We start from the raw sequence: 16621 nt of genomic DNA, 5'->3' as shown, positions 1-16621 counted from the left end.
TATGCGTACATAGAGAAATGCTTGTTTTATTGATGAGGGGAATGGTTGCATCATTGAGTACCTTGCTTGTGGAAACTCTTTTTGTCACCATAGGGAAGGAATTGTGGCATCTGCAAAATAAAGCTACCAAAACTTGAAAGAAAACACAACTAACCTATTGTGGTAAATAAATTGGTCATAGCCATTAACATTTTATTAGTATAAGGAACAAAATGCATAAGGCACAGCATGGGAGTCTGATCCTCGTGTTGGGCAGCCCAAAAGCTGTCTCCTAGCGTTCCTTAAACCTGCCTGTTTGAGGAAAAACCTAAACTACTGCAGCAACAGGGGGACATTCCAGATGGGTGGTGGGCCACTGCCTGAAGATTCCCCATTGCTGGGGGTGCAAGCCTTGTCAGCCCATGCCTGGGCATCCTGACCTCTGGCTTGCTCCATCCTGAACCTCGTATCAGGCAATGGTGTAGCACCAACAGGATGGGGGCACAATGCCCAGGGGGCTGCTGCCGCAAGGGCGTTGCCAGGGCATGGAGGGGTGTGTGGCAGGAGCATTCTGGGGGTGTTCTGAGGACATTCCAGGGTGGGGCAAGGGCGGGCAGCTCCACAGCCGGGGCAAAGGGCGCATGTGTGCACCAGGTGCAGTTCCCCTTTGCTCCGCCCCTGATATCAGGTATTAAGACTGCTGTTTTACTGACTTTGCTGGTTTTCTTTCTGAGATGGGAAGGCTCCTTAGAATCATGTATGCTGAGAATTATCAGAGATGTTTAAAAGTGAGGACCTGCAACAAAAAGCTGAGGATTCGGTTGTGGTTATCCCCATTAGTGCTGTAATCTTTGTGGAGAGGAGCTGTGCTGCTTTTGGCTCTGTTATGTTTTACAGCCCTGCTTAACTTTTGTCCAGACTGGACACATTATCAACCTCCAGGTGGAGGTTGGATATCAAGGGGACAGAGATCAAGACACCAGAAGAAAACAACCATTTCGGGAGGTGGATACTATAGTATTGTGCCCCACTCAAGGCCCTCACCAAACCCAGCCCGCCTCAGACTCCACCCACCAAATTTCCAAGCATTTCCAATCTGGAATTTGCAATCTATGTATACAGGGTTTTTTAAAAAGGGTTATTCCTTGGTTTAGTATTTTATTGTTGAACCATGCTAAACCAAATGGAGGGGAAGGGTGGACAGGATACATATTTTCTCTTTAAATTATTTCTAGTTGCTATGTCTGGATGATGAAGGCAGCCCTATGAGTGCCTTATGAGTTGAGGGCAATGGGAAGACAGCAAAGCTTGGAGCCAACCTTTTCATTTCCCTATTAATTTTGGCTTGCTCCTTTCCCTTGGGCACAGTCAGGGAGGGACAGCAGCTACTTTGTTTATGTGAGAGGAGGTGTGTGCAGTGTACTTTGTTTACTGTTGCATTTGGAGTGAGCATGTGCTTTTAGTGCTGCATTTGTCATCCTCATCCTAACCATAAGAAAATAAGAACAAGCCAGCTGGATCAGACCAGAGTCCATCTAGTCCAGCTCTCTGCTACTCACAGTGGCCCACCAGGTGCCTTTGGGAGCTCACATGCAGGAGGTGAAAGCAATGGCCTTCTGCTGCTGCTGTTCCCGAGCACCTGGTCTGCTAAGGCATTTGCAATCTCAGATCAAAGAGGATCAAGATTGGTAGCCATAGATCGACTTCTCCTCCATAAATCTGTCCAAGCCCCTTTTAAAGCTATCCAGGTTAGTGGCCATCACCACCTCCTGTGGCAGCATATTCCAAACACCAATCACACGTTGCGTGAAGAAGTGTTTCCTTTTATTAGTCCTAATTCTTCCCCCCAGCATTTTCAATGAATGCCCCCTGGTTCTAGTACTGTGAGAAAGAGAGAAAAATTTCTCTCTGACAATATTTTCTACCCCACACATAATTTTATAGACTTCAGTCATAACCAGAGTGGCAGGCTACAACTTCTGTACCTCTTCCCCAATTCCAGCGGTGGGTAAGAGCTGTTACTTCTCTCCTCCTCCCAGCAACCCTTCTTTCATGCTCAGGATCTTGCATTGGGCAAATAAAAAGGAGCAACGTCACCTCTGCCCCCACTTCTCCCAGTTACCGCCGTTTGTCTCCCCTCTCTCCCCATAGAAAGAAAGAGAAAGCTCTGCTGGCCACTCCCTGTTGGCCCAGGCACCCAGCTCCTCTTTTTCTGATGCCCAGCTCTGCTTGCTTGCTCTCGAGCCTGCCATCTCTTCCCCTCTTTCTGAGCTGCACTTACTTTCATCTACCTGCCACAGCTTTCTGAGACCTGTTTCCCTTGTAATCCACAGCTGTGCAGACAATGTTTCCACACTGGTGGGGGAGTGTGTTACCCTGCCCCTGCTTTTCCCATTTTAAGATTTTTCTGCAAGCCTGGGATGTCCATGTACCCCAAGTTTGTAGAAAAATCCTAATTCTATGTAATGACCCTGATCTGTGGATTTAAGTAACTGCTTAAGTATAAATTGCTTATTTAATTTATATAATTTTTAAAATACATAATTAACTAGAGAAGAAAAAAATTAAAAGTTTTTTGAGAGAGGAATTAGGTCAAGCATTTCCATTTGTCTGGTCATAATGAAGGAACAAGATATGAAACATACAAAATTTTCATTTTTTTAAAATTCAAAGTTTATCTGGAGGCAGCTGTCATTAAGATATTAAGCTGATTATCACACAGTAGGACTAATATTGTGACATCATGGAATAACAAGGTTTATGATAGATTTACAGAAGAAGAATCTATAAGTACATGTATATAGATTAGTGTGTTGTATTAACAACACTTCGCTTAAATTAAAATAACCTCTGTTTCAAGGCCTCAAAAAATTAATCTAGAAGTGTCTCCTGGAGATATTTTTGAAACAGGAGATATCATGAAACAGGAGACAGGATTTTATGGGTAATGTAGGTTCTGTGCCCCAAAGTGCTCCCACTGAAATTATTGGAGGTAGAGATAGGAAGGACCATTCATGAGAGCAGCTTTGAAATACTGTAATGGCTATGAAAATGTTTACATTCTCCCTGGCAGCATCCTCTGGGCCCTCTTGCTGTCCCTGTGCACTTATATTTTTCCTCTCATCAGTGAAGGGAACGCTGTTCCTGACAGTGAATGGTAGTGGAGCAATTATTCCCGTGGGTGACAGTAAAACCATCATAACTCACTTCCGGACCATAAATGTATCAGGGACTACTCTGCAGAGAAAGAATGTCTGAGATAGATCACTGGTTTAATAATAAAAAAGAAATCCATTTGAACTGTGAGCTAGGAAAAGCAATAATTTTTGCACCAAATGGTGTAACTCAGTCAGAATTTTTAAAAAAGAAATTTAAAAAGCTTTCTCCAAGTAAATCTAATTCCAGACAACATCTTTTCTCTTAAGCCTTCTTCCAGGAAATTGTTATTTCAATAATTCTATTTTTTCACTGTTCCCACTAATTCCTCCCTCAGCAAATGTTAGTCCCCAGTGCTCTATTTGACTCCTAATACAAGGGTATAGGAGGCATTTGGTGGGGAGAATGAACCTCCAAGCTGCCAGTTTTCCCCCACAATTTATCAAGGTGGATTTTTTTCCTATTTCCCTCCCCCACCATCTCCAAGATAGTGGTCAAGAAGGGTGCAGTGGTGAACGTTCTCTGGATCTTTGCAAGTTTATGTTTACATAAACAAAAGATACAAGGAATTCAAAACTGACAAGAATCCCAAAATAAATTGAAAAAATGAAATTTTCAAACTGATCTTATGATCACCATACCTCAAAATGAATTACCTACTGGGAATCTATTATTTCGTTCATCTAGTATGACTTTAGGAATTTTTTGGTTAACTACAGTTTAAAAACATTATATAATAATATTATATTAAGCAAGTTAACATTATGATAATATACTAAAATTAAAATATTAAATAATAATTACCCATAGTTAAAACTCAACAAAATGCTTCTTTAGTATTGTATTTTCCCAGTTACAAAACACCTCAGTTTTCGAGATGTGATCAAACTGAAAAGTAGAAGTTTCTGTGCTAGTCTGTATATATGGTCCATGTGTATGTAAAAACACTACTGGAAATGTGATGATATAGTTCCATTAGCTGCAACTTTTATTGCTTTTCTGCCTTCTCTGTGGATTGACTGTGGTGGAATAGTGAAGTCGGATGGGAAGGACTTGGCAAGAGATCCTTCACACCAGCTGAAATACATGGAACCATAAAGGACTTAGATCCTTCCTTTAGACCCTTTTTAATACTTACAGCTTATTAACAGTTTATGCATATTGTAAATCCTTCTTGATCTGAGGTCTTGATCATGATCCTTCTTCATCTGAGGTTGCAAATTCCTTAGCAGACCAGGTGCTCGGGAACAGCAGCAGCAGAAGGCCATTGCTTTCACCTCCTGCATGTGAGCTCCCAAAGGCACCTGGTGGGCCACTGCAAGTAGCAGAGTGCTGGACTACATGGACTCTGGTCTGATCCAGCAGGCTCTTTCTTATGTTCTTATGTTCTAAATAATTCTAGCAAAAATTAGTCACAACTCAGAGCTAATTCCCATCAAATTTCATGGAATGGAGAATAGTTGCCATTGACTTCAGTACCATGACTTTAGCTGCAGCTACTGATTCTTCAAGAGGACTACAAGATGTGCATTATTGTAGCAGTGGCGTAGGAGGTTAAGCAGTGGTGTAGGAGGTTAAGAGTGGCGTAGGAGGTTAAGAGCTCATATATCTAATCTGGAGGAAGTGGGTTTGATTCTCTGCTCTGCCACCTGAGCTGTGGAGGCTTATCTGGGGAATTCAGGTTAGTCGGTGCACTCCCACACACGCCATCTGGGTGACCTTGGGCTAGTCACAGCTTCTCGGAGCTCTCTCAGCCCCACCTACCTCACAGGGTGTTTGTTGTGAAGGGGGAAGGGCAAGGAGATTGTAAGCCCCTTTGAGTCTCCTACAGGAGAGAAAGGGGGCATATAAACCCAAACTCTTCTTCTTATAATATGGCTGCATAGTACTGCATAATTGTTGGCAGTAAATCCACAGTGTACAAAATTAATTTGCACTGATCCAGTTTTCATTAGTGCCAATAGTATAGTGCCGTCAGAGCTCTTATTGGTATGCTCAGCAGAGAAATCTGCAGCTCAACAAGCTGTGTGAATTAATCACTGTATTTCTGTTGAACTTGTTTTATTTCTTATGCTGGAATATTAATCAGCTAACTGTGTTGCTCATTTGAAAATATAATGATGACTAAAATAAATGTATTTCTCTCTGCTTCTCTATTCTAAGTTCCCTTCTGCTACTGCTCCCAGTTATTGCCAACTATTTGAAACAAAACTAGCCCAGCCACTGAAACTGGAACTGCTCTGTATCCCACCTTCTTCCAGTATAAAAGGATCCTTTCTCTGATTTAGATGACAATTCTTCCAGCAGAAGGCTGGGGGAAGGCACCAAACTTTGCTGAGAGGATATACAGGTCATTTTCTTTAAAAAGGCCTCTTGGCTACTTAACATGGTCTGAATTTGGGCATATATATTACAACATCTTCTTCCAGCAGCAGTGGCATAGGAGGTTAAGAGCTTGTGTATCTAATCTGGAGGAACCGGGTTTGATTCCCAGCTCTGCCGCCTGTGCTGTGGAGGCTTATCTGGGGAATTCAGATTAGCCTGTGCACTCCCACACAAGCCAGCAATTATTCAATTGATTGATTGATTGATTGATTGATTGATTGATTGATTGATTGTCAGTCAACTGGTGCAGCGAATTACACTGGAAGGCCTTTCTTTTAGAAGTGACCTCACATTTCCCTCCCTCAAACTCCACTCTCCCCAGGTAGTTACCCAAACCACGCAGAATTGTTCTTGGTGGACAGGCAAGAAAATTTACCCATTGGAATGAATTTTAACAACAAGAGGAAATAGACTTGTCTGCAGTTGAAATCACAGCATGCAACAAAAGAAGCACTAGCAGAATATCACCACAACAGTAAAAACAAACTCAAAGCAACCACATGCTGGCAAACGATAATCTTCATTTTTTCCTGCAATTACTACTCTTACACACAAGCACAAACACACACAAACACAGACTTTCTGGAGGGAGTTCCAAAGTCTTATAACTGCCACCAAAATAGTTCAGGTTGGCAACTTTCAAGTACAGTCTAGAGTTCTCTCAGAATTACAACTGATAGCCACACTACAGAAAGCAGTTCTCCTGGATCAAATGGCTCAATTGGGGGCTGGAGCCTATGGCCTTACACCCTGCTGCGTGAGTCCCTGCCCTCCCCCCACGCCCACTCTCTAGGACTTTTCTATGCCAGAGTAGGCAATCCTAAACACAGCCGGATTATATATGACCACCTGCCAACTTTTTGATGGGAATTTGGAGAGCAGGGCTCCACCAAGTTTATCTAAGTATACTTCAGGCATACACTGGACAAAGCAGTCTTTGATGTACTGTCATCCAAATTGTCTGTGACTTTAAAGGTGAAAAAGTGCCTCCAAACAACTGGAAGTCGAAAAGCTGAATATAATTGCATCAGCTCAGGCATAGCTTTCAGACTACTAATTTTAAACTGGAACTGATACGAGTTATTCTATCTGCAAAATGTTAAAGCAACACAGTGGGCAAGGAAGGCCTTCCTGTGAACTGGAAAGAAACATCTTGCCCAGTTCTAAAAATCACTCCAGTGGATGACATTGAACAGGCACAAGTGAGATGATGAAACAAGGCTTCTTCATTGTCATAATCACCCAGAGCACAGCCCTAAAATGAGTTAAATGTGCAGTTGGTGAGATTTGGCCTGATTGTTTTCCATTGCTTCTTACCATGTTTCTGCTGTTGTACTGCTTATAGATCCTTATTAAACCATGAAGTTGAACAGAACTGCTATAAGAATGTATTTAAAAGAAATCTTATAATCTGCCACGGCCTTTTTGTCCATTATAAAGAACAACAAACATTTTTTACAGCTGCCAGCAATATCCAACAGAAAATTTCCCAGGGTATAATCCAAAGTGCAGTTTTAACTTCTAGTTTATATATTTTTAAAAATCAGTTTCTACACTGCCCATTGTTCTGTGTCACACTAAAACAGGGGTACCCAACATGTTTTCCGTTGCCATGACACCTATGAACACTTTTCCTGGCGTGCACCAAGCGCTTTTAGAAAGTGGGCAGGGCTAGATGGGGCTTTTGTCCAGCAGAGCAGTGCAGTCTAAAAGGCATCCTGTTAAAAAAAAAAGCTCCTTCCTGAAATGATGCATTGTCGAAGGCTTTCATGGCCATAATCACTGGGGTGCTGTGTGGTTTCTGGGCTGTATGGCCGTGTTCTAGCAGCATTCTGTCCTGATGTTTCCCCTGCATCTGTGGCTGGCATCTTCAGCGGATCCTCCGAAGATGCCAGACACAGATGCAGGTGAAACGTCAGGAGAGAATGCTGCTAGAACATGGCCATACAGCCCGGAAACCACACAGCACCCCAGTTACTATTAGAGTTATCCCTGCACTAGAGAATATGTTATCTTTGCCATGCTCAGATTGTGTCTTACATTAATTGATAAATTAGTTTTTTTGATTTTTTTGTTATTAGTTTGAATGCTTATTCTAAATGATATAATGTTGGTATAAATATGTATTGATGTAACTGTATCTAATTTAATTTTGTTTTATTAGATCACTCAGTGAAGCTTATAACAAAACATGTTGGGATCTAAAGGATCAAATAAATGGCTCTTCATTGCACCTTGTTCTTTTTTTCTCTTGCCCTATTTTCTTCCTGATTATGTGTTACGGGGCCTTCTTCACAGCAGTGCTGAACTTGTGAAAGTCTCTCCTTAATATGCTTGTCATTTGCCCAGTTCCCCCACCCTTGTTAATTTGAGGAATGGAAGAAAATGTGGGACTGGTGTTGATAATACAGCATTTACTCAGAAGTGGCATCACATCCATTTCCCCTCCTTGTGGAAATGATGCCATGTCCATGCCACTCTATAAATTTCCCAAATATCTATGGGAAACGCCATAGAGGTTGGGGGATTCCTAGAGTTTCTTTTAGAAGTGACCTCACATTTTCCTCCCTCAAACTCCACTCTCCCCGGGTAATTACCCAAAAAACTTCTGACATTCCAAGCCTGACAACCTCTACTCCCTGGGTAGAGTTTCTTTCTCTCCTTACTCATTGCCTTTAGATGAGATCAGAGAAAACAATGTTGTCCCACAAAGCAACTGGGATATCATTACTAGCTCTTGTTTCTGTCTTCATTGTGTTACAATTTGTTTCTGTTTAGCTTACACTTTGATGCTTCTTGAATGGTTAAATTTGTTGGCATTTTTTTCCTGTTTCAGTAGTGATTGTGATTTCATTTTTTTGTTTTTAATTTGCTTTTAGAAGAAGAAGAGTAGTAGTAGTTTGGATTTATATCCCCCTTTCTCTCAAGTAAGAGACTCAAGATGGATAACATAAGAACCTAAGAAAGAGCCTGCTGGATCAGACCAGAGTCCATCTATTCCAGCACTCTGCTACTCTCAGTGGCCCACCAGGTGCCTTTGGGAGCTCACATGCAGGAGGTGAAAGCAATGGCCTTCTGCTGCTGCTGTTCCCAAGCACCTGGTCTGCTAAGGCATTTGCAACCTCAAATCAAGAAGGATCAAGATTGGTAGCCAGAGATCGACTTCTCCTCCATAAATCTGTCCAAGCCCCTTTTAAAGCGATCCAGGTTAGTGGCCATCACCACCTCCTGTGGCAACATATTCCAAACACCAATCACATGTTGCATGAAGAAGTGTTTCTTTTTATTAGTCCTAATTCTTCCCCCCAGCATTTTCAATGTATGCCCCCTGGTTCTAGTATTGTGAGAAAGAGAGAAAAATTTCTCTCTGTCAAACGTCTCTTACAAACCCCTTTCTCTTCCCTTCCCTACAACAATCACCTTGTGAGGTAGGTGAGGCTGCGAAAGTTCTGAGAGAGCTGTGACTAGCTCAAGGTCACCCAGCATCATGTGTAATAGCTGGGAAATAAATCTGGTTCACCAGATAATACTCTGCTGCTCATGTGGAGGAGTGGGGAATAAAACCTGGTTCTCCAATTAGAGTCCACCTGCTCTTAACCACTACACCATACTCTTTTAGTATTTTTATTGATAACCTGAATTAAGAACTGTGCCTGTGCCAAAACTGATATTTGTAATGCCTGCCTGATTTCCATCCACTGAAATATCTCATGATCCCATATAGTTTGTTCAATAAATTCTACTTTTGTTTATTGAAACTGCCTCAATTCTCTTTGGTGCCTTGAAAAGGGGGATTTGCTAGAGGGAAAAGGCTCCCTTCACATTTCTGGAGTTCCAAAGGCTGGACAAACAAGCATAGTACACTTCATACACTACCATTAAAACTGCCCAATCACAGAAAAGGCAGAAAAACCTGCCCAGCATAGTTAGGAGACTGCCTGAGCCTGCTACAAATGGTTAGGAGGGTGAAGGGTTCGCAACAGGGGTCAAGTGGGCAATTTATGCAGAACTGGTCTGAATCCTTTAGTGAAAGACTATTTGAAGTAGTTGCAAGTTTAGCAATAGGCATGAAGCACATTTTCTTGTGAGGATATTCGTTGCAAAATCATTGCTTCCTGGTAATAAGGAAGGAAGAACAGGTAGAACGATGCAATTAAATAAGGAAATAGAGAGGAAGAAGAAAAGACATCTGCAAAAAATGTATAATGAAAAGCTCAGCAAAAGAAGACAAAGTCCACCCAGTAGGAAATTGTAAGCAATTCTTACAGCAGGAAAAATGCGAAATGTGTGAACCTGAAATAAGAGGGGAAAGCAAGCAGAAGAGATTATTGCTTGGCAACCAACTGAAAACGGATGATAACTTATTCTGTTTTGCTAAATGCCCAGGATGTCCAACTCTATGCCTTAAAAACACTGACCAGGAAGAGTGCCTTACAGTGACCTTCAATATCTGTGATATGTATGTGGTTTTTCCTAAGGGAGATGTCTTAGCATACCAGGAATGTCACCAGTTCTCTGGGTCATTCATGCTTCTCCTCTGAAACAATGGCTGGTTTGCAGCTTTTCCCCACTGAGAGAATAAGCTCCCCTTGGCCCTTCTGCAGCGATTCCTGTCTGCTGCTTCCTTTGCTTTCCATAGGGAATTGTGGTTCTGTGTGTATTCTTCAAACTAGGGCTGTTTGGAGCTGAAGCATTGACAATACAGAGCGTTTACCTCCATCTTAGTCCAAAGGTTTTAGCAGCATTGAGTACAAGCTGAGAGTGGAATTTGTACAGCCGGTGATGCATTTATTTATATCTAAGAACCGCTTGTGATTAAAGAACTTTTAAATCCAAACTTACAAACCTGATATCTGTGCAGCCATGACTAAGAACTGCTATGTCATGCAGATTAAAAGTGTAATTTGGGAAGTCTGTTCTTCGAATTTCAGTCTGGCTAAGACATGAAAATGCAATGTAGCCTCAGGAAAGTGCTATTCTTAGCTTCAGTCCTGTGGGATAATAGCATTGGCCTGTCTCACTGCTACTGTACTGGGATATGTATGTCAAGCACTTTTGAAATTCAAACTGTACTACACAAAACCAAAATGATGCAGGGATAGGTATACTTACCTTCCACGGGATTGCTAAAGTTTTGATGACTTGTTAATTGAGGGAAAAAAGAACAACTTAAGTGAGTCATGATCAAAGTTTATAGATAAAGCACCATGGTGTTTTCCACATGGAGACAAGTTTGTGTGGTTTCCCTGATGTGGCTGTTCACAACTCACAGATGCAATTGGCCATCCTTATAGAAAGTTTCCCCATAGATTTGCTGCTTAAGACTTTCAGCATTCCATTCCTGATTATTATTTTTTAAAAAGAACAGAAACAGACCAGTGGTAGGAAGGAAAAATTGTGGCCATGGATACAGGGACAGGGGAAACGTCTGACTCTTGGTAGAACTAGCTGGCTTTGCTGCTTTCCCAAAATTTCACAGCAAAAGTTCAGAGGAAGTCTGGGAAAAACCAGGAAGGTGCTTGAATGCACCATGATCCTGTGGGGAAACAGGAGCTCTTTATGCATGCAGTACTTACCCCGAGGCTATTTGCACAACAATAGGGTCTCCTGGCATTTCTCAGTTTACATGCAAGGAGGTACCTCGCTGATTCTTCCTAATCCAGCAGCAAAATTTTGCCTGCCTCTGCTTCTGGGTTTAGAAGGTTGTTTTACACATGTTTCATTTTTTCTTTTTCTTTGTGAGTGGTTTAAATGATTAATCGCTCCTATGATAGATCAAAGGCATCAAAAATTTTAAAAATGCATGGACGAGGAAGCCAAAAGTATAGTGATCTGTTTAGATTAGGAGTTACCCTAATCTATAGCTCCTTTAATGGCAATTAAGATGAGCAAACATTGAAAAAGTAGGTATTCATCTTCCTAGTTTCTGCCATCCTTCTGCAGTATTGAACTCTTCTGTTGCTAAGGCCTGAATCTTCCATATTCTAGGCTGCTGTCTCTGCTAATGCACCTACCCACCCACCCCCACCATATCTCACCATATTTCAAACCAAGAACTAAATACCTTGAACAAAAAGGTATATAATTTCAGTGACAACAGTGGAAATGGATGCTGAACATCTACGAAATTTTGCAATTCTTCTCATGTTTTTCCTGTCAGTCTTTTGCTCTAAATACCTCATCAGCTTATGTAAAATGTAAAGAACACTTACTTTGTGGCTGAGAGAAATGTATCGTATAATATGCAGCTCCAGCCAAGAGTGATGGTCTTATTAGTGAAGGGAATTTACTGATTAACTGCTGCTAACAAAACGTCCCTTCAAATGCATTCAGTCTGAAACAGACCAATATTCTGCCGCCTGCAGTTCCTTTTATTCCTCTCAGGGGAATAGTAGAAAAATATTTCTCATTTCAGCAGCTTTAGCCTTGGCCTTTCAATAATTTTTATGGCCTCAACTAATAGGTTAACAATTAGTTAAGAGAAACTACTAGACTGTCAACTCATCAGGAAAAAAAGAAGAAAAGTAGGTCTTTAAAAAGATAGCTCATTTTCTGTGTAACAAAGAATTCAGATTACTGTTGAAGACCATGGAGATATAAATGAAATAGATCATATATAGATCATATAAACATCTTGAAAATATGAAAATAGATCATATAAACACCTTGACTCATGTGTGCATTTTTACCTATTCGTGTTTATGTTATCTATTTGTGCTTACAAGTAAAAAGCTTGTATATGCATATGACGAAAGATTAATTACCATGATGGTTTACTTAAAAATACAGTTTATTAAAACATACATAAAACCAAGTGAAGGTCATTTTTATTAAAAAATACAGAAATAATTTGGCAATAGTAAAAGAAAGCACCAGCATTGTTTGAGGAACATACATGTGAAAGTGAAGATTCTTTCTGCTTTGTCCAAAACAAACTTCCAGTAAGCTTCACCTTAAGTCTACTGCTTCAAGTACTAAAACCAAACACAAATTAGTCTGGGACAAACTGGTCATCATTAAGGCCCGTAATACTCAATTTAATTTAGATGAAAACAGCAGCATCCAGCACACAGAACAGTAAATATACATTTAACATGTTAAAAAACATGCATATAAATAGTGACAGAGAATCCACTTTCAGGAATAATTTACAAATAATGATTTATTTAAAGTTTTGTTTGAAGAAAAACACAGACATAATGCTTGGTTTACAGGAACATGTGACTTTTAAAACACTACACAAGATTAAAAATGAATAAAGCTGACTCATACAGAACATGCTGAACGTAAGGTCTTTGTTTCATTTGCATTTAACTGCATTTGATATTTAAAGGAATATATACAGGGAGGTATATGTATGCTGTATGGAGATCATCTGTATAACCAAGCAAAACCTAGACAAGCAGAAATTAATTCTGGGTTTTGAGGTGCATTAAGAATATTGCTAATTCTCCCCTCCCCCCAACACACCACCCCATTAAGATAAATTAGGCATTGGGAACAAAATATGCCATCACTGGTGTGCTCCAGCTATCTAGAATACTGATGTCAAGCCTGTGATTAATCTCTGGTGCATCCCAAAGTGTGTGCAGATTCCCAGTCTTCACCTGTAAAGCCTTCCCCATTAAAGGAAGGAGCTGAGTCACAGGTACAAGTTGAAATGAATGGATTCTGGAGCTTCATATGTGCATCTGAGCTCGTAACAGGAACTCTAGGGCCCTTTCCGCATGGGCCTAATACGGCGCCCTGGGGACAGCAAAAACGCCGTCCCCAGGGAGCCGTTCGCACAGGGGGCGCAGCTGCTTTGCAGCCGCGCCGCCCGAAAGGCACGAAGCCGTCGTTTCCCTACCTCGCTTCCCGAGTGAGGTTTACGGAAAACGGCGGCTTCGAGCTGCTGCCGTGAGAACGGCAGCGGCTCGAAGGCGCCTTCCCTCCCCCCATGTCCAGTCAACCTACCTGTTCTGCAGCCCTCCGGCACGTCGCTGAGGCCTGGGGACACGCCCCCTCTGCTCTGCGACTCTGGAGCGGTCGCGCTGGGCAGGGGGGGTGTCCCATGGCCTCGGCGACGTGCCAGAGGGCCACAGAGCAGGTAGGTCGACCAGACGACGGCGCAGCACAGCGCCGTCGTCCCAGTAGGTTCTGGGACCATTCATGCGAACGGTCCCAGAGGGGTTGGGTCGGCGTCATGTACCCTACAACCCCTACAACCTCTGTCATGATATTGTTCTGAGCTCCAGTACAATATCCGATGTCTACAAGATGAACATGAACATGAACACATCTTTTACAAATAGGTCATGCATGCAGTTTACTCACAGATGAGTCCCAAGAACACAGCTGCATTCTCCCACCCCCTATTCCATGGATGCAGAGTGTTCCATAGAAAATGGCCCTGAGATTTGGTCTCAGGATATTGAACTAGTAGTCCACTGGGACATATATCATCATCATGCTGTTTCTAATTGTCTGGACAGTTTATCTCCTAGAGTAGTTCAGCATATAAACTCCCATCTATCAATTATCTGCATATTTGTAGCAGGCATACAAAAAGAACTACTCAGGAGATTAGAATGCTCAGTTACATGATAAGTGATGATGGTTAAACAGAAATATCTTAGCTTTCTACTTGAGATAACAATGAAGGATTGAAGTGTCTGAGCAGTGCTTTCAAGTAGCAGTAAGATGGTTTTATTTCACAATCAGTTAAACCATACTTTAATGGCATGCCATAGATGCCACAAATCATCCTTAAAGAGTTATCCCACTGCAAAACAGAAACATTGATTTCTAAAAGGCACTGCCCCCTAGCCTTCTATGCCTTTTTCAAAAGGTCAGTGAGAATTGCCCAAAAGAAAGCAAGACATGACATTCATTAAAGCCCATGATCACCAATGTGAAGCATGAATTTTCAGGCTCCTTATCCCTGTGCAAAGGGCTGCACTCAGTGGTGGGATTCAGCAGGTTTACACCACTTTGGTAGAACTGGTTGTTTAAATGGTGCTTGTAAACAACCAGTTGTTAAATTATTTGAATCCCACCACTGGAACTGGTTGTTAAATTATTTGAATCCCACCAGTGGCGAGACCCAATATAATGTGCAGCACTCCTCTAACATAGATATGAGAAATGTCCTGTTCACAGTTATCCTTGCTTGTATGATGCAAAAATATGATGCTGTACCCATTGAACAAACTCCAGTTTAACTGAGGTGTGCCTCAATTCCATAAATATCAATATTGTTTCAAATGGAGCTTATTCTGATTGGAGGACTAAATGCAAAAATTGAACTTTGGGCCTTGCAAAGACACTGCAGGTCTTTTCCACCTGTAATGTTTAGAAATCTACTTTGCATTTATTAGTAATTCTGCAGTGCAATCCTCAGCAGAGTTGAACCCCTCTAAGTTAATTGAAGTTCACTGAATTTAGAAGGGTGTAACTCTGCTGAGGATTGTATTACTGGTATGCCAACATCTAGAGTCATCCCAGTCCAGGGTGTTATTTGTTTGGTTTATTAAGGTATGCGTCTTCCAAAGAACCTAGCCTGGCTGTTCTGCCCCCCAACTGAATCTGTTTTTGGTGCCCTGTACTTGGCTATGACAGAGTGGGGGAGACACAAGCCAGGTTCAACAACTCTACAATAGGTTTATTACTTAGGAGAATTAAGACCCTAACTCCTCCCTTAGGTCTATCTAAATCAAAGTACTTGCTTGTCTTGAGCAGATTTGAAGCTTTAGACTTCTCTTGGTTGCTTTCAAGACAGTCCACTGTGTCTTGCTTCCTTTTAGTTCTTTCAGTCTTTGTCTGGTTCTAATTGCTGTTAACCTTATCTTGTGCTCTATATATCACAATAGACTACTATGGACCACCATATACATCACCAATATTACAGTCTCCAGATACCCTTGGCACCTTGCTCAGACAGACTGGCTAAAGCTAAAACAGGAGATTGCTGGGAAAAGAAGGAAGACTGCCTCTTGGGAAAATGTCTTAAAGGGGCAGGGGCTAACTAAAATTCCCTCCCTTTGAAGACTTTACAATGAACTAAACCCCTGCTAACTATGGGGAAACTGAAGCTTAATGGGGAAATAACAAAAGCCTCTTTGGAGGCATGTCACTGGCATCCACAAAAGTACTGCTGTCATGAAGAGATCTTTCTGTCATGGGTTTATGGAAAGGTTGTTTGTTAGTTTGTTGGCTCTTATCTCATACACACACAATTTAGTTTAAACCAAAGCAGTCCAAGATTGATAGAATTACTTTTATGGCATACTAGTGTAAAAGATGAAATAAGACTCAGCATTTTGATAAGTCAATGCAGGCTGAGCCAGAGAGGCTGGAACGTGGCCCTGTTGAGCAGGACAAGAGGTTCTTGTAAACTGATATCATCCAGTTATTCTTCTGGATTATGTGCTGGAGCAGGGGGTGGGGATAGTGGTTGTTTTTCATATCATACTGTGGGGAAAACACATGCTAAGTCATTTTTCTGTAATGTTACTGTGGCGGTCCAGGTTTATAAAGTGATCAGGTTCTTGGCAACACAATGCTATTTGTTTTTCACGTGTGTGTATATATGTATATATAATGTACAAATGCCTGATCAGAGAGCTAGAGGACATTTTTGCTGTATGTTTTCAGTAGAATATATTCTGGATACATGGGAAATAAAATAACTAATAATTAAAATAAAACCAAGAATATACACATTTTGTATTTAGTCACAAATATTTAGCTATTCAGTTTTGTGGTCCCACCATTACAGCACATCATATTAAAAAGAATTTTATTTACATTTTTAATATAGAAATGGATAATGAAGACGCTAGTAATCTCAAATGTAATTATTATGTTTTCCAATAAACTTTAGCTAAAACAATGTTAATAGAAAAAAATTGGCTTCTTTGGACTCTCATTGATAAATATTAATCTTTTTTCTTATCTACCTTATGCTGGTCTATGCCCATAATAAAGACTGATCAATTAGTTTTTCTAAATAATTTGAGAAATCTGTTTATTTGTTCATAGAAACAAGGTGATAATCTGTGATTATAATTTCAATAAAATTTTGTAACATGTTTTGGAGTGACTACCACAGAATTTTAAA

General features: G+C 41.0%; 1 long non-coding RNA gene across 1 annotated transcript; it reads right to left on the bottom strand.

Moving 5' to 3' along the window:
- Positions 1-12292: 12292 nt before the first annotated feature.
- LOC125430947 lies at positions 12293-15184 on the bottom strand. Its single transcript, XR_007244260.1, has 2 exons — positions 13729-15184; positions 12293-13231 (listed from the first exon to the last, which is right to left on the bottom strand). It is a non-coding gene; the product is annotated as an uncharacterized LOC125430947 (long non-coding RNA).
- Between the last annotated feature and the right edge of the window lie 1437 nt (positions 15185-16621).

This window comes from Sphaerodactylus townsendi, linkage group LG01, assembly GCF_021028975.2.
Source record: "Sphaerodactylus townsendi isolate TG3544 linkage group LG01, MPM_Stown_v2.3, whole genome shotgun sequence".
In the NCBI taxonomy this organism is placed as follows: domain Eukaryota; kingdom Metazoa; phylum Chordata; class Lepidosauria; order Squamata; family Sphaerodactylidae; genus Sphaerodactylus; species Sphaerodactylus townsendi.
The sequence above is the reverse complement of the archived record's forward strand: the minus strand, read 5'-3'. Positions and strand labels throughout refer to the sequence as shown.